The sequence below is a fragment of the Stenella coeruleoalba genome, assembly GCF_951394435.1.
Source record: "Stenella coeruleoalba genome assembly, chromosome: 4".
Classification (NCBI taxonomy): domain Eukaryota; kingdom Metazoa; phylum Chordata; class Mammalia; order Artiodactyla; family Delphinidae; genus Stenella; species Stenella coeruleoalba.
In genome coordinates this window covers 143,667,554-143,694,921 of record NC_137149.1, presented here as the reverse complement: position 1 = coordinate 143,694,921, position 27,368 = coordinate 143,667,554, and the positions used below count along the sequence as shown (strand labels likewise).

General features: G+C 37.9%; 1 protein-coding gene across 11 annotated transcripts in view; it reads right to left on the bottom strand.

The window, feature by feature from the left end:
- Positions 1-27,368, bottom strand: part of MARCHF1 (membrane associated ring-CH-type finger 1) — a gene marked incomplete at its 3' end in the record, with an annotated part of 840,798 nt that overhangs the window by 728,156 nt on the left and 85,274 nt on the right. For 2 of the 11 annotated variants that reach the window (XM_079920617.1, XM_079920611.1), the window contains exon 1: positions 2,873-3,026. The exons of 8 other annotated variants lie outside the window; for them this stretch is intronic. One more of the 11 variants, XM_079920605.1, reaches the window with a different exon arrangement.

The following is a 27,368-nucleotide window of genomic DNA, read 5'->3' as shown; positions in this document are numbered from 1 at the left end:
GGGTGTGAGTCCTGACTAGATCACTTTTCTTCCCCTCTTACCCATCTGGCTGTCGCTTTTGCTTTATATGCATAATTGTAGATGAGCCTTTCTGCTAGTCTTCAGTTTGTTTTCAGAAAGAGTTGTTCTGTATGTAGTTGCTGTGTTGATGTGTTCATGGGAAGAGGTGAGCTCAGGGTCTTCCTATTCCACCATCTTAATCCTGCCTCGAGTTAATGTTTTAATAGAATTGTTGGTAAAGAATAAACAGAAAGTTGTAAACCATCTATGCTAAGACATAAAACTCATTTGGTTAGCTGTAAGATAGAATATGACCTCCTAAGAAAGAAAATTAACTGGTACAAAACCGTAGAAAATGTTCAAGTTATTGATCTTAAACCGAGCTATAACACTAATTACAGTAGAATAATCTCAGTAAGATAGGTGTATATGTTTCACTAGTCACAGTAATTAAAATTTAATGAAACCCCACTGGTGGTGTTTTCAATCAAACAATTTCTGAAGATGTTCCAGCTTATTCACAGAAGCAAGCCAAGTCCCTAATACCATGAAAAGAAAGAAGAAAACAGGCAAATGAGATCTATTCCAATTTTTTTTGAAAAAGTAATAAACAAATAAAAATGTTATTAAAAGAGGAATAAAGAAATCAATATTCAGCTCAAACTGACAGTATTTCAGGTAACCTATCAGAGGCCACCAACCCTCAGAATCACTGTTTTTGGCACGAGGCTTTACAGTAGAGAAGACAATATCTTACGAAATAAATCACAAAGTTAAATTTATCTCGTCTAAAACTAGACAGTGATGGTAAATTATTTTCTACTGAAACAAACAAGTCTTATTTACTCAGGCTCTACTCTATCTGGAGCTTTTCCTTGTGGGTTAGCAAGTGGGTAGAAAATCATAATTTATGCACATGCAGCTTACCCATCCTTTCAGCAGATGAAGATGACTCATAGGGCCTTATCTCTATTTCAAAGTTTGCTTATAGCAAGGAGTAGGTTCAATATCTACCTCTAAAAGTGCTTAAGCCTGCAACATTTCCCTGAATGATTAACAACGGGTTAGCTGGTTCTTCACTGAATACTGGATAGATTACTTTTCTTAATAAAGGGGATTCGTACGGATCAGCCAGGAAAAAATTATTAAAAGAAAAGTCAATTTGAAAGTTATATTACATGTGAGAAGACCATTCTCAAATCCCCTGTGGTTCACGGCTGTTCGTGCAAGTAAAGAATGCCAGTGTTGATTAGGTTTGAAATGTCACCATTGGTCCAGGATTTATGAACTCTCTGCATGACACACGGCGTGTGCTTTAGAATCCACTTTTAAAAGTAGATACTATTCTGAAAGTTGTAAAAATGTAATGAGATAAGACTTATTTGCCCTTAATCTAAGTATAGTAACTGCATATCAACAAAGAGTTCCAAGAAAATAAATGGAAAGTAAAGAAGGATGGGTCATTAATCATGTCATATATTTTAAATTATAAGAGAGGAAATAGGGGGCTTCCCTGGTGGCGCAGTGGTTGAGAGTCCGCCTGCTGATGCAGGGGACACGGGTTCGTGCCCCGGTCTGGGAGGATCCCAAGTGCCGCGGAGCAGCTGGGCCTGTGAGTCATGGCCACTGGGACGTGGGAAGGATTTTCTGGAAGTTGTGTTCCTTTTCTGCTGTTGCTATACAGACTTCCACAACCAGCTGTTCACCTCCTTGCTTCTAATAAAGAGCTAATTGACTTAATGATAAACGTTAAGTCGGAAAGAGGTAAGGGTCGCTATAGATATTTTTTATCCTACTCTGACATTAGAATAGCCCTTGGGGGGAGAAAAGTTTAAAATCCCCACTGGATAAGTGTTAATTAATTAATGATGATTGTACTAAACAATGTTTGGATAATTTGTCCTTGTCCTTTGACATAAAGTTGATAAATAACACAGAAGTGAGAAAGGGATTAATGGTTTATTAAAATCCACTCAAGGACTTAATAGTAGCTCCTAAAATTTAGCTATTTATAAACTGTCATGCATTGTAACAGTAGGTAATATGTAGATTTCTTTTATCTTTGGTGAAGAGAGACTGAAGCATGAATCATTGAAGTCAAATACTCAACTAAGAGAAAGATAAAGGCATTTTCCCTTTTTCCTTAAAAAGCAACATCATTAATTAAATAGAGATTATTAGTTGATACTGGAAAAATACATTTAAAGTGATAACAATAAATGAATTGATTATTGTGATGATTATTAGAGAGATACTGCCTCTACAGTTGTGCCTCCACAAAAGTTTATAGTATTTGCCAAGTTCGAGTTACCCATTAAACAGTATTATTAAACTTCCCTTCTTTCATTTGTATATTCAACGTCTCCATCTTGATTGGATCTCATCAAGTTCTAAACATAACACAGTCTTTCCCATTAAAAACAAACAAACAAAAACTTCCTTGATTCTATAATCTCCTTCAGATACTATTTTAGTCTCTCCTTTTCGTATCTTTGAAAAGTTTTCAAAAATGTAGCTAATTCTGATGCTTTCCACTTCTCGTTTCTCCATTCTAATGGACTTGGCTTCCGTTACTCCATCAAAACAGGATTTAGTAACCCTCCAGTCACTAAACCCAAAATAAGTTGTTCTTATCCTTACCTGTCAACACCATTTAATGATGAAACCACTGCCTTCCTTTTTCCTTGAATTCACACAACATACTTGTGGCTTTTTTCTCCCATCTTCAGAGCAGCTTCATCTTTCTCCATCCAGCCATAAAATCTTGTCCTCATCTGTTTCTCCCCTCACCCTACGTTATCCCTGTAGCCTATTTTCTTCATGTCCACTTCTTAAATTACTGCACATTACAAGCGTGCATGCACACACATACCGTGAGAGCTCGTCAATGCCCTCTGAGCTGCAGAGTCCAGAGTCAGGACAGCTGGAACTGTTTCTTCTGGCTGACGTGTATTCACCGCTCTTCGGTAACATTCATTTCCTCCCTGGATCTCCTCGTTTTCTTCAGATTCTTGCTTACATGTCACTTCCTCTGTGAGGATTTCTCTGACCTATTACACACTGCATTGCATTACCAGCAGTATGAGGACAGGTTTTTTTGGTCTGGTTTAGTCCCTGCTGTATTTCTTGTGCCCATAGCAATATCTGATGAACAGTAGGCACTTGATAAGTACTTGTTAAATGAAGTGATAAATTTAAGTCAGATCATGTCACCCCTTTTAAGCACTTCTTTGGCCTTCACATTGCATGGAGAGTAGAGGACACATCTTCTCATACAACATAAGGCCCTCCACAATGCAGACACCCTCTCCCTCTCAGGCCTCTTTTTAACGCCCCTTCTACTGGCTCTCAACATCCAGGCCATTCAGACCTCAAAGGCCACTCAGACCTTTCCACAGTTCTTTCTACAGACCTTGTTTCCCCTGCTCGCAGGGTCTCTGCATATGCTCCTCCCCCTGTCAAAAAGGACCTCGTCTCCACTTTGCCTAGCGAATCCCTGCTCAACTTTTCGTCTCAGCGGAAGATCCACTCTCTTTGCAGTCACCCCGGCCTCCCACCCATCTATTGTGTGCTCCCATATCAGCATGCACTGCACACTGTATGTACATCAATTGCACTTTCACATTTAACAATTTATATTTCCCATACCGGACTGTAAGTCTCCTGAAAGCAGGGACTCTGCTTTTGCTCACCAATAATTTGTCCAATGTTGACTGCAGTACCTAGCACTTAGGTGTATTCAATAAAGGTTCATGGAACTTATGGTTGCCAGAGGGGAAGGCTGGAGGGAAGGGGTAGTTAGGGAGTTTGGGATTGACATGTATACACTGCCATATTTAAAATGGATAACTAACAAGAACCTACTCTACAGCACAGGGAACTCTGCTCAATATTCTGTAACAACCTAAACGGGAAAAGAATTTGAAAAAGAATGGAAACATGAACATGTATAACTGAATCACTTTGCTGTACACCTGAAACTAATACAACATTGTTAATCAACCATACCCCAATATAAAATTTTTTAAAACGTAAGGGTTCATGGAATGAATGAGGAAAAGAAAGAGTTGATGTATTTTTCAATCAGGATAGCGGGGCTCATATACAGAAAGCTGGCCAAATTGCTGTAGTGCCTTCACATTACTTCCCAATTAAGGGGAATCATCATTAAAAGGCAGGTTCAAAATTAATAAATAAGAATTTTTAAAAACGTAAAACAGAAAATTAAGCAAGAAATTAGCAGAAAAGATTTAAAGCTTTCTCCAAAACCACTAAATCAACCTAATAAAGTTAAAATTTGATTTAGTGTTCACGAAATTATATTATGTATCAAACATATGTCATTAATCAAATGCTAAAATAATTCCTGGATTAAATGGTATAATGTTAGCTTATGCCAGAGCTGACCTTGAAAAATCTTTCAAATATGGTTCAGTGTGATTGGAAGTTACATGTGAATATGTTTTCCTAAGGATCTATCAGCAAGGCTTCAGTGTATGTTTTTGAAATAAAATGTATCTGAGTAGCAGCAGATAAAGTTACTCTTGGATCCCCTTTTGTTAGCAGTAGCTTTTGAAACATGTATGATAAAACCCAATATGGATTAATTCCTTTTGGGAGTCAATCTGTTATATGAACGAAATATTGAGGGGAGTGGAGAGTTAAAATAAAATAGTTGCTTGGCTCTAGAGACTTGATTTCTTATTCACACCATCTGATTGCTGTATCCCCACCCCTCCCCAAGGTTAGGAAAGGTAAAAATAAACCCACAGATACACCATACACAAATTTACCAAAATCTCCATGTATACATGCATATACACACCTAATAGTATATTAGTTAAACCCATTCACAGTTTTTGTCACTATAACTCAGTTTTCTATTTCACCTAAAAATCAACATATGTTTTTACATGGTTAACCAAAACCTGTATACAATTTAAAATTGTATATACAAACAATTTAAAATTGTATATACAAACTCTTAGTTTAGGGGGAAAAAAAGCCAAAATTTAGACTATATAAAAATTAAAGGATGCAGCCAAATTTCTAACCTGATAAAATTTTACACAAGATTTAAAATTTCTAACCTGATAAAATTTTATACAAGAAAAAAATGGGGGGCTTCCCTGGTGGCGCAGTGGTTGAGAGTCTGCCTGCCGATGCAGGGGACACGGGTTCATGCCCTGGTCCGGGAGGATCCCACATGCCGCGGAGCGGCTGGGCCCGTGAGCCATGGCCGCTGAGCCTGCGTGTCTGGAGCCTGTGCTCCACAACGGGAGAAGCCACAACAGTGAGAGGCCCTCGTACCACAAAAAAAAGAAAGAAAGAAAAAAATGACTGAACTAATCATTGAAGAAAGATAGAAAGAAAACAAAATAAAAAGAGTATAAAGATTTTTTAAAATAAGTGCATAAATTAATATATTAGAAAAAATAGGAAAACAGAATTGATAAATAAGAACAATATAACACCTCTGTCAAAACTAATTTAACAAACATAAATAAAAGGTGTTCCATTCATAAATGAACATTTTTCAAAATGAGAGAAATACTATTTAAAGTTGTGGAATAATAAAATTATATGTTCATAAATTGCACAGTTTTAGATAAGTATACCAGACTTAATTAGGAGGAAATAAAAATTGTAATGGATAAAACACACAAGGGGTAATTAAAAATTTTGTCTAAATATTGCTTACCTAATCATTGTGTGTAGCAAAAATTACCTGAATACTAAATACGGCAAAAGAAACAAAATCAAAATTCCACAGACCAATCTGAATATTGAATACAAATGAAAACTCCTAAATAGAATATTATCAAATTAAACCAGCTTTGTAAAGCATGAACCAAATACCCAACTAAGTATGTATTATTCTGGAAATTTAAAAATAGTTTATCTTTTGAGTATTGATGAGAACAATTTATTACATCAATAATTTGAATAATACAATTATATATTCTTTTCCCCAGGTGCCAAAAGCAAAAAAAAAAAAAAAAGGTAAATTTTTATATTCTTGCCCTGTGCTAGAAGTTAGAAACATAGTTAAAAAGGTAACATAATTCCTGCACTAATGTACAGTCTATCAAAAGGTTCTTGTAGCTTTTTCAAATAAATAAAAGACAAAATAAAACTTTTATGTTATAAAATGGAAGAGTGTAAGTTATCTATGCACAAGACAGTCTACCTGATAATCCAATCAGTACAATGGAAAACTTCTAGAACTAAGAAAATTTAGGAAGGTGGCAGATGACAAAATTCATATTCAAAAAGCAGCAACTGGGCTTCCCTGGTGGCGCAGTGGTTGGGAGTCCGCCTGCTGATGCGGGAGACACGGGTTCATGCCCCCGTCTGGGAAGATCCCACATGCCGCGGAGCGGCTGGGCCCGTGAGCCATGGCCCCTGAGCCTGAGCTTCCAAAAAACAGCAACTTTTTATCAGCAATAATCAGCTAAAAATAAGACTTTAAAATTTGGGTCCATTTTTCAAAGACAACCAACATTATTTTATACCAATAAATATATATATTAAGGAATGTAAAGGCTCTTCTAATTTTACTGAGGGATATAAAAGTAAGAAACACACCATGTTTTGGGGGAACTCAAGTTTCCATCCAATTTACCCATAGGTTTAATAAACCTTAAACAGAATGCCAAGAAAGCTTCTTTGAAAACTTTACACAGTGATTCTTAAGTCTGTGTGTTAGTATAGACGTGAAAAAATAGGAAAAATTAAACCTTAAAACAGAAGTTAATTGAAGGGGCATTGTCCCATCTCATAACAGATTAGGAGATTTAATGGATCATTGGATATTTAATGTGTGCAGAAATTATACTAAGTATGTACATAGATTATCTCAGTTAATCCCCTCAATAATTCTACAAGAAAGATTATTGGTATACCCATTTCATAATTATCTTCATTTTAGCACTGAGTAAACTAAAGTTTAAAAAGGTTATTTCCTCAAATTCACAAATCCAGCAGAAAGCAGAATTGAGGTTTAAACATAGGCCCATATGACTTCAAACACTGAAGTCTTAACAACAACAAATCACTGTCCATAGTGACTGATGCAAAGATGGGCACATAATGCAAATAGGGTCAGAGTCACTTATAAGTGACTGAAGAGATCTCCTTTCTCTAAGGCCATGGATTTTAAGGATTGTTTAGGTCTAGTTTTATTGGGGAGTCATTCTCACTGCATGGGAATAACACTCCAACAGAGGAAGAGAGAGCATAGCGACAGAGAGACAGAGCCTGTTGATTGTTCTAGAACCTCCGGATCCAGCTGCTCCGGACTCTCAGATTTCCAAGTTTTGAGAAACAAATTTCCCTTTTTATTCAAATGAGTTGTGTTCCTGACACTTGCAACAAAGAGCATTCTGACCAAAAGACCAGCTGTGTGTTTTTGAGGGAAAGAGGGACAAGAGAATTGAGGGCATTTGCAAGGGAGTGTTTGTAATGAGGACCTCTACGGGTAGTGAAGCAGGACAGTGGTGACACGTGGTGAGGCCATATGGGTAAATGTACTGGGAGTGCTGATGGGCTGGAAATATTGCTCCTACATAAAGGGAGTTGGTAGGCGGTGGTCTGAGTGCAAGGTTGTTGAAACTGAGATACTGGACATAGTGGAATGATTGGTGATAATAAGAGTGCAGGTGTAATCACACCAATGGGTGACCGAGGTGGATAAAGGGGAGGAGTTCAAGGAGCTAGGAGGCCAGGATACGGAATGATAAAGTTGGAAAAGATTTGAGTAGAGTCGAAATTATGGGTGGACTGGAGAGTTGGGGACGACGTTTTTTAGCGAGCAGAGAGTGGTACAAACGGATGGTCGGAGTGCTGACAATGCCAGGGACTGGAGAAGCAAAGAGTCCAAATGACTTGAAAGTGGTTATTGGCAGCAAGGAGGATCCTTCCATGACACATATGATGTGAGAGAGAAGAAACAAACTCCATTAAACGAAATTCAGTTCATGCAAGAACGTGATGTATGAGAGAGTTTATAAATTAGAAACTAAGAGGCCCAGGGGGTAGAGCAAACAGGTGAAGGAGGGAAGCAAATCAAATATGAGACACTGGACCCTCAGATGTCCAGCGTAGCTGGATGTGTAGCTGGTCTCAGGATAATCTTACAATAACTGAAAGTCAGAGAGATCTAACGTATGGGTGTCATTCAAGCTTTCAGAAGTGCTGGACGTTTTGCGATTAGTTCAGATCATCTCTTAGAAGGAGGAGGACCAATCAGCTGCCCCACAGCCCGCAGTGACGTGTGTGATGTGCAGCCCAGGTGGCACACACTGTGCCCCCTCAGTGGTATTTCACGGTGCCCTCATGACACAGTGACGAGTTTAACATACCCCATGGGTTCTTATGATCCAGATCCCTGAACCTCGTCTCTAGTGACCTCTCAGCATTGTATATTCCAGTCCAGTCCTGCTGAACCCCTCTGAGTTCACCGGAATACTCCACAGCCTCTCTTGCCTCAGATCTATACACATATTTTTCTTCTGCCTGAAAAGGCCTTTCCCGCCCACTCCACCTTCCTGGTTTTGGTTGACAACTGTAGTCATCATTCATGATTCAACTTTGGCATCACCTCCTCAGGGAAGCCTTCTTTTACTCACCAGTCCCAGATCAGTGCTCCCGTAACATCTTTTATCCCTATTACAGTACCTGCTACACTACGTCATCTTTGACTTTGAGCGGAAGCTCTCGGATGGAAAGTATTATGACTTGTACACCCAGCCCTTAAGAAAAAAGGCATGTGGTAGTTAGTTATTCAATACTTATTTATAGTATGAATGAACTGAACAAACTAAAAACAGTCATGACACAATCAGGCTTCTGCTTGAATATTTCAGGTAACTGATCTCACTACTCTGTGTCGTTACGTATTTTTGCAACACAATAAACGATGCTCACGTTCCTGAAGATTATGTGCCACAATAAAGACAAAAATATAATAACTAGGACATTGAGAGACAACTGAATCCAGATGCCCCTGAGTATTCAGGTTGGTTATAAGCAATGTATTTTTTTCCATATTGTCCTGAGACATAAAAGCTTTAGAAGACATCCCATTCAGTCCTCTCTTCATTCCCCAAAGTACTGTATAATTGCTCAACGATTCTCTTAGTCATCACCAGTTTCGTTCTAAAAGAACCAGGGAAATTTTCAGGAGTAGAGAATTACAGCCAAAATCTTTATAGTTAGGTAGCATGAGCTCAGGGATAGAAAAATAAAAATATTTGTTCCAGTTTTATCCATTGGCTTCCCCACTATCTAAGCACTTAGTATAACGGGTCTAATAATATTAGAAAAAAATAAATTTTAAGACATTTGAAATGGAAACCAGAAGTCTGAATTTATACCTTAAAGGGCCTCATACCTGTTCCTGAAATGTACCTAAATCTGTAAACAAAACATCTAGCCTTCTATTTGCTGGGCCAAGTTGACAAGGGTAATAAATTTGCTTTCAATATTTGAATATAAATCTATAATCCATCTGGAGTTTATTTTGGTTTATGTCACAAGGAATGAACCAATGTTATTCTTTTTCCAAATGGTGAGCCAGTTGTTTAAACACCTTTTCTTGAATAATTCATTTCTTTCCACTAATTTGAAATGCCACCTTTATGATATACTAGTTTCTTTAATTGGGTTCATTGCTACATTTTCTATGCTATCCCATTGATCTTTCTATTCTTGGGGAAAAACAGTCTATATTGTCCCAAAAGCCTACTTCTTTTATTTATTAATTTCATTTACCCACTCTGCATTCAGTATGTCATGATTTTCCTCTCCTCAATATCAAATACACCTTCCCTACCACATTCACACCACGTATAGGCCACTTTAGAGGAAATTCCTTATCTTTTCTTCACAAAGTCTATCTTTTTCTACCCTTGCCCTCAAGGAAGATGCCTGGAAAATGAGGAAAGATGGCACAACGCAATAAGAGACAGAACACAGAGAAAGAGATGGAGGTCAGCGGAGTAAGAGCGTTGTTTGCAGCAGCGCCAGCAGCCCAGGAAGTCTTGAGAGCCCATCAGTATATATACGTGCACTCACTGAAGGCTTTGTAGGCAGTCCGACAACCCACAGAGATTTATACAGTAAGAAAAAAGCGGAATGGGACTTCCCTGGTGGTCCGGTGGTTAGGATTCCACCCTTCCAATGCAGGGGGTGCAGGTTTGGTACCTGGTTGGGGAACGAAGATCCCACATGCCACACGGCGCAGCCAAAAAATAAAAACAAAAAAAAAAAAAAGAAAAAGAAAAAAGCATAATGGAGTCCAGACACACCAACAAAAACCTTAAAAGATGTTGCCAAAAAAAAAAAAACAAGCAGGTAGAAGAAGATAGGAAAAATTCAGGCAGGAGTGTATATGAGGGTGATGGGATCAGGAAACATCAACGGCAACCAAGGGAAGAAGGATTTTTTAAAAAGATTCTGAATTCTGATTTGGTCTAGTATATTATGATGTTTCTCTGCAAGGAACTATTTTGTTATAAACAGAAGAAACAGAAATTATTTTCTGATTCAAACAGTTATTAAATGTCAAACTCTACTTGAGGTTAAATAAGAGAATGCCATTTTAAAAAGACAACTGATTCAACAATTAAAATTGTTTGTGGTATGTTTGAAATCAACTCCATTGGAGAGACTCAGCAATGAATTGGATATAAAAGATACTGAAACTGAGGAAGGAGATAATAAGATTTTGGATGGATGGCTCTCCAAATCACCTCACAGATGTTAAAAAAAACAAACAAACACATTCTTAGTTTGGATGTGACGCAGGATGAAATGTTTTTGAAAATTCATTCATTTGAGTATTCTGATGCATATGTAAGTGTAGACCAAATGTAAAGAGATTTAGGAGGTCACTCAGTTTGTCTTTACTCCAGTCCTTAAACTAAAGAAGACAAAAAAAAAAAAAAAAAAAAAAAGATAGTTGGTCTATTTCAATTCACTGGAGTAGGAAAACCTCACAGGAAATGGGGTGTCCTATACTGTTGCTGGACACCTACACCTTTATAAACCATATCATGGCAACTAGGTAACTAAGGCTTTGAGCATTCAGGTCATCGCTACATATCTTAAAACAAGCAACTCACTTTGGAGGAGCTGAAAAACCAACTCAGATTTTTTAAAAAAGAAAACCTTTTACTGAAAATAAAATAAAATAAAATAAAAAAGAAAACCTTTTAAGTAGTTTTACATAGTTTCCACACACTTGGGAACAGATGAAAACCAAGAACAGGCTGGTTCCACTCTCTGACTTCCAGGAAACTCTCTATTGCCTCTCAGACGCCTGCTTGGCTCCAGTAACTACCTTCTACGTTATAAGACAACTGGGTCAAAACCACAAAGATATTCAACCACCACAACAATTTTCCTTCCTTGATACACACTGAGAAGTAAAACGAGTAGAACAACATGTATATTGAGCACAGCTTTTCCAAATACAACATGGGAAAATTAGATACAAAGTCGTCCAAATATGTTTGGGTTTTTAACTTACAAAAAGTGAAGCCTCGGGCTTCCCTGGTGGCGCAGTGGTTGGAAGTCCGCCTGCCGATGCAGGGGATGCAGGTTCGTGCCCCGGTCCGGGAGGATCCCACATGCCGCGGAGCGGCTGGGACCGTGAGCCATGGCCGCTGAGCCTGCGCGCCCGGAGCCTGTGCTCCGCAACGGGGAGAGGCCACAGCAGTGAGAGGCCCGCGTACCGCAAAAAAAAAAAGTGAAGCTTCTTTCAATGACCTTAGCTAAAATGCATACTCATTTATGGTGGCTGATTGTTTCTCCTTCATGAACCGATCACATAATAATAGATAAAATCAACTGCCGTCTCTTCAGCAGGTGTTCATTTTACAAAAGTGGTTTTACTACTTCAGGGGGGAGTGCAAAATATTATTGACAACAAAACAATTACCTGACCCTGCTGAATTAGAACACATCTATGATTAAAATGTTAAGAACTGTGAGAACTTCAGAACAAAGACAATTATATGAGATGTGACTAGGAACTATTATTTCATTATAACCAAAAAAAAAAAAGCCTAAAAATTGAACTGCTATTTACTAATCAAGCTATTTTACTTTACGTTTTAAATTGAATATCCTAGTAATTGTGTCATCTTCACTGTAGTTTTTTAAAAGAGGCCAAACTGAGGCCACAGATTATATAAAGTGAAAATTTAACGGTAATGCTCTCCCAACAGAATATCTGATAAAAAGTAGCCAACTAGACTACTCTCTGGTCTCATCTCATCCTTACCAGCACTCCTGGGGAGGAGTAAACATGCAAGTAAAACAATGACAATATATTAATTTAATTTAAACATGCAAGTAAAACAATGACAATAAATAATTTCTATATTTTTAAAACAATATAGAAATCTAAATTTAACTCATAAGAACAAGGAAAATACTTCAAAAACTGTAATCATAACGACAAACAGCTATGGAACTTTTTTACCCAGTATTCAGCAGAGCAGTCTACTTGTGTTTGACTCCCCAAAAGATAAAGGGAAATTTTAATCATAAGCCCTGGCTGTGTGATTTTTATGAAACTAGCATTTGAAAGTTCATCATGTGAATAATAAAAAACACCACAGTATCTAACCTCGAAGTTTTTAATATATGTCCATCATTTACCTTGAGTATTATACATATATTATCTCACTTATATAGAATAAATGACAGCTTCCCTGGCGGCGCAGTGGCTAAGAATCCTCCAGCCAATGCAGGGGACATGGGTTCGAACCCTGGTCTGGGAAGATCCCACATGTCGCGGAGCAACTAAGCCCGTGCACCACAACTACTGAACCTGCGCTCTAGAACCTGCAAGCCACAACTACTGAGCCCACGCGCCACAACTACTGAAGCCTGTGCACCTAAAGCCTGTGCTCCGCAACAAGAGAAGCCACAGCAATGAGAAGCCTGTGCACTGCGACGATGAGTAGCCCCTGCTCACCACAACTAGAGAAAGCCTGCGCACAGCAACAAAGACCCAACACAGCCAAAAATAATAAACAAATAAAATACAGAAGAAGTGAGATAATATTTCATTGAAATATTATACAATGAAAGCAAGGTATTCCATTGGAAACAAGATACACATAATTTAAGTTTTAGTCTTAAAATAAAACTCTATTTTTCACTTATCTTGTTTTTCCTAAGGGCTTACTTATTGCAAGTTTACATGATTAACAAATAATTCCATCAGGAATGAAAAAAATACTAACACAAAACATTTTACCTAAATTAATTTAACAAGCTAATAAACTAATGACCTGACAGGACTTGTTTAACGATTATTGTCTTCTGTTTTTCGTGGAGAACCATAGAGTTATAAGGAAAAGCTGGCACAGACAGAGGCAGTGTCTTTCAACATGTGTCATGAAGTCTCTTGGATGACAGGTCATTTTTACTTCAAACACAATTGAACTTTCATTCTCTCTCTCTTTCTGTTAACTGACAAAATTTAAATTTTTGCCTCATCTCTTTGAAATAACACATCAAATTTCTCCTTGATTCTCTTAGAGGAATAATTTGTCACCCAAACCACATTCATTTTTAAGGAAGGCTAATTTTGAGTAGAGCTCTCCATATATCCTGACACCATTGAGATTAAAAATAAATATTCATCCCATAAAGTGAACAGAAAATATACAGCTTTGTGAGTTCACACGTGTGGATTTGGTCACCTTGGTTTAATACATATGTTTAGGAAAGAGCTGATATATAATAAAATTAAAGCATGAATACCTGGAAAATACAAGTATAAAAACCTTTTCCAATATGTGTAAACTCTTACTCGTGATCGTTTTTTTAGTCTTCCCTCCCCTTCCAAAAGTAGGAGTTCATCATAATCCTTGTAACATTATTCTCATAAGTAGCAATGTGCAACATGATCAAGCAGAGTTAAGTGTGTTGTGGTCAAACTCTGGATTCAATGATTAGACACAGGGACAAATACTAGAAACAACACAATAATGAAAACAATAACAATAATAAATAAACTATGTGGAACTGACGATGAGGACAAAGCCTTCCTAAATTCAGTAAAAAGACTCAGAGACGGAAAGGACTCAGACTCCACTCCTTTGCTTGAGAATGGCATGTAGCTCCGTAGACATCATGTTTTGGGTAAATAAAATGTGATTTGGAAATGTTTCACAAGTCCCACACATGACTCTTATGATCAGTATGTTTGGAAACACATCTCTCAGGCAAGCCACTTTCCAGCAAGGGATCAGAAATAATTCTTAACTGGTGAATAAACATGCACAGGAGTAGGGTTGCCAGAGTTAGGAAATATAAACACAGAACACCCAGTTACATTTGAATTTCAGACTAAAAAGGAATAAGTTTTTTAGTATAATGTATCTCAAATATTGCATACATACACACAAAAAGTTATTCATTGTTTATCTGAAATTTAAATTTAACTGGACCTCCTGAATTTTATCTGGTACCCCTACACAGGAAATCAGTACACAACATTATTTTTTTTTTTTAAGTAAAATGTTTCCCCCTCCACATGACCATTACTGTACAGTGAACTGTGTCATTTTTTTCCTTTATCAATCCCTCAACATCCTTGAAACTAGCTACTACCTATAAATGTATTCACATATTTTAGCAATGTTTAGTGCCAATTAATTTATAATTATGGATCATTTGTTCCAACTATTTTCTCAGAATAACAAATTTCTTTAGAAAATGTACAAAGCTCTAGAGGCACACAGAAAATTGATGCAATTCTTTGGTATCATGAATCTTAATCCCTCCTTAAAGAGCCTGAAAATATATCTTAGATGATTTTATGTATTATTTTTATGTGCATATGTTATATATTGTTGTAAAATATGTTATATCATACGTGTGTATAAAATTACATTGTATAAAACGCAAAACGGTAGAAGTCTACATTAAAGGTCATTGTATCGCTCAGGTCAAGGGTTCTGCAAAGTCACTGCCATCAATAGTCAAGTATATGACAAGGATTTCATGGGAATGGAAACAAGGGAAAAACAACCCATCCTCAGGGCAAATGAACTCATTTTAAGGGCAACTAGTCAAGGACTACCTGTCATCGTTTTCACTATGAAGTTCCTTGCCTGTCACTCCAAAGGAGAGCCTCCAGGATAAGCTAAAAGACAACACAATTTAAGAGGGAGTAGCCATGTTATAACACAGATCTCAGTTTCAGAGCAGCAAACATGTTGCTGGGTATATAGATTAAGAGAACACACTCCAAGGCATTCCTTAGAATCAGTCAGTCAAATCTGTAAGTCATTGAGACTGCATCACTTTTCCCGGCTACCATGAGTGCAGCCTTCGCAGAATTTAAATGAGAAGTAGTCCTTTATTCAAACTTCGAGATCTGCACAATCTCTCTCACTTTATGATGTGCAAAATAAAAACATCTTTTTCATCATTGTGATGGCAGTGGTGCTGGTACCGCATGAAAACTAAACCAGCATCTTTGTCTTCATAAGAATTCCAGGTCACCTGAGAATAGTTCCTTGTTGACTGTATTATGTAAGGTTTTGCATGCAGAAACAAGTTCTTAGAAATGTGTTACTAAACCATTAGATTACAGTGATACACTTCCCTGAGAAGCTGAAAATCAGAGCACACTAAAATGAACTCTACAACTGTTAATATAAACTGGCCCAGAAAAAAAACAAAAATACAATTTTAACTAAGGCTGCTATGGGAAGCTTATGAGTACCTAAAAAAGAAATGTTGTGTGAGTGTAGAAAAGAAAGAGAAATGTCACAGGCAAGATTAAATCCATGACCCGTATGGTTGGAAATCCTGGGTTGCAAATCCTCAAGGTAAGAGACTTGGTGTTGAGGTCTGAGTTTTCAAACTCTAGAAGCAGCCACTGTCACTGTGCACAGGATAAAGAAAGATAGACATAAAAAAGCTTACCACAAGAGCCAGAGCTACTTAGAATACTTTAAAATAGGTTAAAATAAATTTTTTTAATTTTTAAAATGAGCATTTTTAGTAGGGGTTGAAAAAGTGAATGCACTGGAATGAATTCCAAGAAATGAAGTGAAAAAGGAAAGCAAATGTTGCCGAGGATGTTCACTGACAGCCCCGTGGGTCACGGAGGAGTTCCTCCCAAGGGTGGAGATCAGACCACGGTGGTATTCAGTAGTATTACAAGACGGGTGGCTATATGAACAAGAAATTTAAAAAGGAAGTATACAGAACGACAATTTCTAGGTGTGAAAGCAGAATTAATGCAAACTAATTGTGAGTGAAGATAAAACAGAAAGTCATCAAGCCAGATGAAATGTAAAAGATAAGAAACACAAAAGAGATTTCCCTCCCATTCAATAATCATGATTCTCTCCTCATAGTTATATTATTATGTAAGTACCAGTGAAATTGTCACCTTTCACCACATTTCTAGAGACCTGCTCTATTCATTGGTGGAGTCCTTTTGAAATCTTTGGGAAAGACTCAAGATAAACATGAGGAGTTTCCACCATTAAATTCTCAGAAATCACTTAACATTCCTAAATGGACTGTCTTTGAAGTATATACCAATTTAGCTCTCCATCAATAAAGAAAACTTATGAACTAATCCTATTACTTCCTATTACTTCCAATTCTCTCCTTCCTTGACTATCCAAATTGTTTCACTGTACTTGTTAGAATTAGTTAGGTCAAAAGTACTCAAATCTTGAATGCTTGAGACTTGGACTATTCCAGATAAAACACTTGATGGATATTGAGGGGTTTTGTTTCTGGGATTTTTTTGGTATGTGCTATACTGACTTTTTTGGGGGGGGGTAGTTTCTTTTTTTTTAACAAACACTGAGCCAATTTATGCTAATTAAGTTGATGTCCTCATTCGTTTATTACAGAGATTTTTCTGGCTACGTATATATCAAGGCTCATTTATATAAAACAAATTCTAGTAACTGGGGCATTCTGCATGGGAGCCTAACAGTGAAGTGACACCCACTCTTGGTGGTGTTTGATACCAGTCCCAGGAGGTCTGGGAACTTCCCAAAGGTGGCCTTGCTCGTGGCCCCGGTCTTAGGACAGATTTCTATGTAGCTTGATATTCTGTGGTTTAACAGATGGGTTTATATTTTTTGATATCTGGATTTTGGAGTTTTCTTTTAAATGAACGTGAAATACATCAGTCATTACCTGGGGTTTTATAATCACTATGAAACAGATTTTTAAATGTTGGGCTTGACTTGCAAACATATTTTCATGGATGTAGCCAGTTTTGTGTAATGGAAGGAGGCAAGGGGTTGCAGGAGGGAAGTTATGAGTCTGGGGGAGTGATTAAAGAAAACAGACTTTCTGTTTTCTTTATGATGTTCAAACCATCATTCCCCTGATGAAGCAATAACAGAGTCAACCTTGCCGTCTACCTCCCTTACCCCACATTTGACCAGACTTTCATAGGCTACAAATCCTCGTGTCTCTATTCACTCTCCACCACCCCATCCTCAATCCTGTTCTTACAAAGACCTTTCAAAAATCTGATCGTATCACACCACACGTTACACACCTCAGTGGTTTATCATCAATATAAATATAAAGATCAAAACACTCAGCTCTTTCTACTGTAATCCCTTCTTTCTAGCCTCATCTACCACTGGGGTCTACACTTCTGCTGTAACAAACGACCTGCTGTTTCCTAGTAAGTCTATGCCTCCATGGAATTCTCTTATGTCTGTTTCACGTCTCTCTGAAACTGTTCTGAAATCCTTCAGCGCACACACACACCTTTCTTTCCCTGTGTCCTGACGCACATCATATACGTCTCTATAACAGCATTCACACAAGGATTGGAACTATTAATCTGCATATCTATTTTCCCCACTAACAAATGTACTCTCAAGTTAGAGGCATTCTTGGCACCTTCACTTGTCCTTGGGGCTGGCCAGTCACTCAGTACAAGTTTGATGAATGGATGAATAATGATGTCTCTAAGATTACATAAAAAAATCAAGGAGACCTACCTCTTCTTTCTTAGGTTACTTGAAGTTTCATCAATTGAAACAAAAAGATACTGCATTACAAAACACATTATATAAACTTTTGAGATTTACTAACTTCCTGCTTTTCAAAAGTCAAAACCATTCTTAAAGTTCAAAAACGAATCCTCTCTATTTTAAACTCTTGTGATATCATTAAATTAGCACCATGATTGGGGAAAAGAAAAAGACTGCTTCAGAAGAAGTTAAGAACTCAAGAACGTCCCCTCTCCATATATATATTCTTACTTACTTGCCTAATGTTTGCTAATTTATAAATGAGAAGCTCAATTATGTGGCTTAAAGATAAAATGCATCAATGAATATTTAATCATATAGTTCAAAAAGGAAATGCTGACAAATAATGAAAATAATTTGAAAAGTATTCATACTTCATTTTTGTGAAAGCTAAGAATTGATTTTATGCTCAGTATCTCAAATTGTCATATAATAGCTCATGAAGGAAAGATCATGAAAAATTATCCTTAAAATCTATTTCTGTTTAACTTCTAGAAATATACACATTTTTCAAACAAGGACAAAGAAGATAGATCTAAATAACTTGAGCTTCAGATATGTCACTAGTGTCTTCCTTTTACATGTGTTAATCTTAAGTAGATATTTTTTTAATATGATGATTATCTGTAGTATTACCATTGTTTATTTTTCCTAATTTTTAAACTGAAATTAAAAAAAAAATACTTGGTAACCCTGAGACTATGATTAAGGATCAAGGAACTCAAACTCTGCTGATGATAAGGCATGTCATCAGATTACAATTTTTTAATACCTAAGAATTTGTGAAAGATTGGTTACAGCTTTTCCATTCTGATTTTATAATTCAACACTATAAGTGAAGTTCTTGATCACTTGGATAAACTTGGATTGCAGTAATAGAAGAAGTCTGTTTTAGAGAAGATCTAATGTAATAGATTTTCGCTTACAGACGGTCCTCAACTTAAAATGGTTCAACTTTCTGATGGTGAGACGGCTATACGCATTCAGGACAAACCTCACTTTGAATTTTGAGTTTGAAATTCTGATCTTTTCCTGGCTGGTGATATATCGCAGTTCCATGCTCTCTAGTGACACTGGCAGTTCAGCTCCGGGTCAACCATGCGAACACAAGGGTAAACAATTGATACACTCAGAAACATTCTAGACCCAGACGACCATTCTGTTTTTTCACTTTCAGTATAGTATTCAATTAATTACATGAGATATTCAACACTTTATTATAAAATAGGCTTTGCGCTAAAGGATTTTGCCCCACTATAGGCTAATGTAAGTGTTCTAAGCATGTTTAAAGTAGGTTAGGCTAAGCCGTGATGTTCGGTAGGTTAGGTGTATTCAATGCATTTTCAACTTACTATACTCAACTTACAATGGGTTTATTGGGATGTAAACCCACTGTAAGTAGAGGATTATCCATACATATAAGTAAAATAATTTACTGCATATTATTTGTAGTGCTATGAATGTAAACACAATAAATTTTCTTTAAACTACTGGTTTACAGAATCACTGTTTTGGTAACAAAATTATCTGATTTGTAAAGAGTGATGTCTGGATTACCATTTTATATACAATAAAATACAATTACATATTTCCTTGATGATTCATGGATTCTTTACATGTATTATATTCTCTCAGGTATTTTAATGTCATTTATACTTACTATAATTTACTCATTCATGCCTTCCACAAATACTATTGAGACTGTCGTATAAATTCTGCTGAAGTATCAACTAAGAGCGATTCTGGTTTACATAATGCTAGCTACTAAAGATTTTCCATATTTGACTGAATTTAAGATGTCATCAATTATAAATATCCCATTATTTCATGTATCACTAAGGAAGGAAAAACCACATCTGCTATTTAAAATTTTGACCTTGTAATTTCTTGTCACTCAGAATATTTAATTCTTACTGAAAAAGCTCTTCTACATTTACTTGTACATAGACTACTACCAACTCCTGTTGAAAAATAAATGCAAAATAAATTGCTTAAGATTATTTCTAAAGCTTTTTCATATTCAGAATCTAAAGTCTCTGAAACGTTTTACAATTCTAAGTGATTGATTTTTTTTTCTTTCATACAGAATGATCCTCTATTCCACCAAGGAAATTGATGAAGCATTAGTTCTTAAAAGAGCGTTCTACTATTGTCTCCAAGCTTCTTACACCCACACTACAGGTTTTGATGCTGACGCTTTCTTGATCTTAGCAGAAGATGTCAATAAACAGTTTCCAGATAACACACAGGAATCATTTTCCCCCTTAAATGGTTTTCACATGGGTTGTTATAAACTGCCAAGATGGTGCAGTTGTACTGTAATGCCCCCAGGAGTGACCCATGCCGTAACTCAGTCTACCAATGTAAAGGCAATAAAAACTGTATCTCAACTTCCAACTGGCCAATAGCAACTACAAGTTTGCATATCAATTGCAGAAATGTCAAAATGTGTATTATATGCACGTCTTAGAATCACTGAACAACAGCGGCCATGAATTCACATTAATATTATTATAACTAACTTTTTTCCATATATGTTTTTATGATGATAAAATCAAGAGTATGTGTATTTTGTAACCATTTCAAACTTTACTGGCAAACTGTTTTTCATATGTGTTGCTATACGATGTCACCGCTCCCTAAAATCTTCTAGTAATCTTGTAAGATCCGGGATACTATATATATATTAATATACTATATATTAATTTTTTCTCCTAACCAATCATTCAACCATCCCATCAGTTTTCTTTAACAACACCCATGAAAGTCAAATTTGAGTCACTGTCTTTTCTTAAACAATTATTTTCATTGTTTTTGTGTATAAGAAACCATTTGAAAATGAAAAAATATCATGTGTTCCTATATGACAGTACAAATATTTTAGTGGTCATTAATCAAAAAAACCCCATAATGACAAAAAGCTACTATACACTTAATAAAAATAACAATTCTGATATATAAATTTTTTAATTACAGTACATATGATCCAATGATATTATTTAAAAATTAACAGAATGTTTCTTGTACCTGTAAACATGAAGGACCCTTGTAAGGGTCCTTCAGGAATCTAAGGCCCAGAGTAGGAAGTCACTGCTGAAAACCAGCAATTCTCAACCTGATGTCATGTCACTCTGGTGTCATGATCAATGATGAGAATTTAAGCAACAAGAAAGGGAGTAGCTTGAAAAGATTCTTACTTTTGCCTCGATCCAAACATGTAAATTTCCCATGTCAATACATGTTCCATGACAAAATAGCCTGAGAATTACTGCTCCAGATGCAACTCAACCAATTCAAAGCTCAGTGCCCCCCCCATCCTTCCTCCTGTGACCTGGCTGCATTACAAATCAACTGTATCTCTCTTTCCTTCTGAATCCTGTCATAGACTCAACATTCTTCTCACACGTGGTTCAGTCACAACCAACTCACTAGAGTCAATACTACAAGTAGAATCTATTTGCTGTCCCAAGTCTAGACTATATATTTTTTCACATGCTACATAAACCACCTGGTTCCTAAGGTTTTCTAAATTTTTCTTTCTCTCCTTTACAATCCCCTTCTTCTGTCTTCTCTATGAAATCTTTTCAAATCAAGAAATTTTTAGCAGATTCACACATCAATTAAGTATATGCATTGCACATATTATACATTCCAATTCAATTTAATATTTATTGAACTTCTACTTGACATGCCCAGCACTGTCACGGAAATTGTGAACACAAATAAAATATCTCACGATTCCTGGTCTCAAGAAATGTACAGAGTGGTATGTACTTAAAAATAATTACAAAGTTTTTAAGGGTGCAACAACTTAAATACTTACTATATCATAGAGGACACTAGAAGACATTTCACACAAGAGAACAGTATGTGAAAAGTCATAGAAAAATAAAACAAGATTTTATTTGAACTAAACTAGATTCAATATTGTGGGAGTATAAGATCCCAAGAGAGCATTTGCTGGATTAAGGTAGAACCATTGGACAGGTCTCAAGTTTTTAAACAACTTGGCATCATATCTTTGAATATCAATTTTGCATATGACAGGAAGGCACTGGAACTTTTAAGAAAAAATGCCCCATGATCAAGATAGCTCTCATAAGAGAAAAAAGAAAGAATAGTAGTAGGAAGACCAGGTAGTGAGTTGCAGCATTTGCTAAAGAAATGGAAGAAGACAACCTAAACTAGTGCAAAAGCGGTCGAGGAGGGAGGGTATTTAGACAGTTAGTTACAATCAATAGCACTTGGTAATCGATTAGATAAAGAGTGTGTTGTGGAATGAAGAGGAATTAAGGATGAATCAGAAAGCAAAACAATTACCACACACACAAACTATCAATTACAGGAGAGAAATCTGTCTGGCATTTCGACAGAAAGTAGGAATCACTTAAACAGAAATGTCCAGCTTTGTTTCTGTATAGCTGCATAATTAGACTACCTTTAATAATCTCAAGAAGAATTTTGAAATTCTCAAGTACAATATTTTGTTTTAACTTAAAGTGACTAGTGATAACACTAGTTTTGAGGTGGTGATTGTTGTTTTATGACCCAAGACTAGTGTCAGAAACATCAATCAGTGATGCTTAAGCCCATCCCAAGAGTCTGGGGATCCTTGGCTTGCTGAAGATGAGTCACATTTCTTCTATATCTGTCATTGCTGCTGATTCCTCTAACCAACACAAATATTCCACTGATGGTTAAAGAACTTTTAACTGATGAAAGAGCTTCAACAACCATAATTTAATATTCATGCACTTGTATATAGCTGCTTTGTTACACCCTTATCCCACATTTACCTCATATATATGATTGCACAGCACTTGTCATGGAAATAGTCTCTAGAAAAGGTGAATTTTCAAGTTATATAAACTTTTTGATATACAAATACTTGCCCCAAATATGAATCTTTGCATATAGAGGGAACCAAGAAGCCAGAACAAAGAGTATGCATAAATTTCTCATGGCCAAATTTGGTGAGGTTTGGGGTGTCTATCAGGGAGGCTATGTAGCCTAACGGTTCACAGCAAGGGCTGTAGCGCCCAGTAGACCTGGTTTACGCCCTCGTTCTCTGTGACCTTGTCAAATTGCTTCATCTTTCACTCTAGTTTCCACATCTGTAAGATGAAATAATAACCTCTATTTTATAGGTCTGTCATACTAAGAGAAACAATTGATATACCATGTTTAGTATAGTGGATTGAATATAGAAAGTAGAGAAGAAATGGTAACTATTAAAATTCTCTTCAATGTAAGCAATAAGGAAATTTCCTCCATATAGTCCCTGAATCATTAAAAATAGGTAGGGAGCCTAGAGTGTTGGTTGAAATTTAACCCTTCCAAAGAAAAGAGTATGGGAAGGGCAGGGAAAGGCAACCTGAGGGTGAAGAGACCTGGTGAGCAGGCCCCTTTCCAGGTGACCCGATGAACATGAGCTGTGATAAAATCATGTTGATCGAAGGGACCCCTGTGGGGACACGATGGGAACGGCACTGCCCCTCGGCAGTGTTCCTCATGAGAACATCAGACAAACCCAAACTGAGAGGCATCCTACAAAAGAGCTGAGTAGTACTCCTCAAACCTGTTAAGTTACGAAAACAAGGAAAGATGGAGACACTGTCACAACCCAGCAGAGACCAAGGAAACACTAAACAGGACGCAGTGTCCTGGATAGGATCCCGGACTACAAAGGGGAAACTAGGGGAAAAGCCTGTGAAGTGCAAATAAAGCCTGGAGTTCAGTTTACAGCAATGCAGTAACGCTAATGGTTTCTTAGTTTTCATCACGTGGACCATGGTTGTGGAAAACGTTAAAAGCTGGAAACCTGGAGGGGACGTGTATAGGAATTGTCTATAATTGCAACTTCCTTGCAACTTCCTTGTCTATAATCCTTGCAATTTCCCTGTAAATCTACATTTTAAATTATTTTAAAATAAAAAGTGTATTAAAGTGAGTGGGGCCACTTCACACCAACCCAAATGGCCAGCATTAAAAAGTCTACAAATAATAAATGCTGGAGAGGGTGTGGAGAAAAAGGAATCCTCTTACATTGTTGGTGGGAATGTATATTGGTTCAGCCACTATGAAGAACAGTATGGAGGTTCCTTAAACTAAAAATTCGGCTTCCCTGGTGGCACAGTGGTTGAGAGTCCGCCTGCCAATGCAGGGAACACGGGTTCATGCCCCGGTCCGGAAGGATCCCACATGCCGCGGAGCGGCTGGGCCCGTGAGCCATGGCCGCTGAGCCTGCGCGTCCGGAGCCTGTGCTCCGCAACGGGAGAGGCCACAACAGTGAGAGGCCCACATACCGCAAAAAAAAAAAAAAGAAAGAAAGAAAAAAGAAACTAAAAATAGAATTACCATATGATCCGACAATCCCACTCCTGGGCATATATCTGGAGAAAACCATAACTCAAAAAGACACATATACCCCAAGGTTCATTGCAGCACTACTTACAATAGTCAAGACAGGGAAGCAACCTAAGCGTCCATCAACAGATGAATGGATAAAGAGAATGTAGTACATTTGTACAACAGAATGTTACTCAGCCATTAAAAAGAATGAAATAATACCATTTGTAGCAACATGGATGGACCTAGAGATTATCATATTAAGTGAAGTAAGCCAGACAGAGAAAGATAAATATCATATGATATCACTTATGTGTGGAATCTAAAAAATGATACAAATGAACTTATTTACAAAACAGATATAGACTCACAGATATAGAAAACAAACTTATTGCTACCAAATGGGATAGCACGACAGGGGGCAGATAAATTAGGAGGTTGGGATTAACATATACACACTATTATATATAAAATATATAAACAGCAAGGACCTACTGTATAGCACAGGGAACTATATTCAATATCTTGTAATAACCTATAATGAAAAAGAATACGAAAAAGAATATATATATAACATATATGTGTAACTGAATCACTTTGCTGTACAATTGAAACTAACGCAACGTTGTAAATTAAATATACTTCAATTAAAAAATAAAAATTTAATCCAGAAAGCAGTGGTGGGAAGCCATAAGATATACAAACCATGTAACTCAGTTTACCTAAAGCATGCTTACTTAAGTATTAAATAGATACCATGAATCTCCTCATTTTGAGACCTTACGGCTTTGAATTCATATAACTTCACAAGACAACTCAGGTCTTAATCCACACAATCTAAACTAGTAAAACATCTTAATACAGTGCCAAATGATATGGGTGAAAACACAAGACCCAAATAAAGCTTAAAAAGACTCAACCAGATATGGAGGGGACCTTACAAATGGAGGAGGAGTGAGACGTGGAGATCACCTTCCTCCCCACAAATACATCAGAAATATATCTACATGTGGATAGGACACCTACTGAACGCTGGCAGAAGACCTCAGACCTCCCAAAAAGCAAGAAACTCCCCACGTACCTGGGGAGGGCAAAAGAAAAAAGGAAAAACAGAGACAAAAGAATAGGGACGGGACCCGCACCTCTGGGAGGAAGCCATGAAGGAGGAAAGGTTTCCACACACTAGAAGCCCCTTTGTGGGTGGAGACTGCAGGTGGCGGAGGGGGGAGCTTCGGAGCCGCGGAGGAGAGCGCAGCCACAGGGGTGCGGAGGGCAAAACGGAGAGATGCCAGCACAGAGGATTGGGGCCAACCGGCACTCACCAGCCCGAGAGGCTTGTCTGTTCAGCCGCCGGGGCGGGCAGGGCTGGGAGCTGAGGCTCAGGCTTCAGAGGTCGGATCCCAGGGAGTGGACTGGGGTTGGCTGCATGAACACAGCCTGCAGGGGACAGTCAGCCACAGCTAGCCGGGAGGGAGTGCAGGAAAAGGTCTGGAGCTGCCGAAGAGGCGAGAGACCACTGTTTCGGGATGTGTGAGGAGAGCGGATTCACAGCACCGCGTAAACGAGCTCCAGAGTTACGCACAGCTGGGGCTATAAGCGCAGACACCAGAGACGGGCATGAGACGCTAAGGCTGCTGCTGCCGCCACCAAGAAGCCTGTGTGCGAGCACGGGTCACTATCCACACCCCTCTTCGGGGGAGCCTGTGCACCCCGCCACTGACAGTGTCCCGGGATCCAGGGACAACTTCCCCGGGAGAACGCACGGCGCGCCTCAGGCTGCTGCAACGTCACGCCGGCCTCTGCAGCCGCAGGCTCACCCCGCATCCGTACCCCTCCCTCCCCCCGGCCTGAGTGAGCCATAGCCCCCGAATCAGCTGCTCCTTTAACCTCGTCCTGTCTGAGCGAAGAACAGACGCCCTCAGGCGACCTACACGCAAAGGCGGGGCCAAATCCAAAGCTGAACCCCAGGAGCTGTGCGAACAAACACGAGAAAGGGAAATCTCTCCCAAGAGCCTCAGGAGCAGCGGATTAAAGCTCCACCATCAACTTGATGTACCTGCATCTGTGGAATACATGAATAGACAACCAATCATCCCAAATTGAGGAGGTGGGCTTTGGGAGCAACTGTAGACTTGGAGTTTCCTTTCTGCATCTAATTTGTTTCTGCTTTTATGTTTATCTTAGTTTAGTATTTAGAGCTTATTATCATTGGTAGATTTGTTTATTGATTTGATTGCTCTCTTCCATTTTTTTAAATCTTTTTATATATATATTCTTTCCTTTTTCCCTTTTTGTGAGTGTGTATGTGTATGGTTCTTTGTGTAATATGTCTGTATAACTTTGCTTTAATCATTTGTCTTAAGGTTCTGTCTGTCCATTTTTTATTTGGGGGTTTTTTTTCAGTATACTTTTTAGCACTTCTTATCATTGGTACATTTGTTTTTTGGTTTGGTTGCTCTCTTAAGTTTTTTTTGAAAAATTTTTAAAATTTTTTTACTTTAATAACTTTATTTTATTTTACTTCTTTATTTCTTTTTTTCCCTCCCTTTTCTTCTGAGCCATATGTCTCACAAGGTCTTGGTACTCCAGCCGGGTGTCAGGCCTGAACCTCTGAGATAGGAAACGAGATCAGGACATTGGTCCACCAGAGACCTCCCGGCTCCAGGTAATATCAATTGGTGAAATGTCTCCCAGAGATCTCCATCTCAACACTAAGGCCCAGCTCCACTCAACAGCCAGCAAGCTCCGGTGCTGGACACCCCATGCCAAACAACTAGCCAGACAGCAACACAACCCCACCCATGAGCAGAGAGGCTGCCTAAAATCATAATAAAGTCACAGACACCCCAAAACACACAGCCAGACGCGGTCCTGCCCACCAGAAAGACAAGATCCACCCTCATCCACCAGAACACAGGCACCAGTCCCCTCCACCAGGAAGCCTACACAACCCACTGAACCAACTTT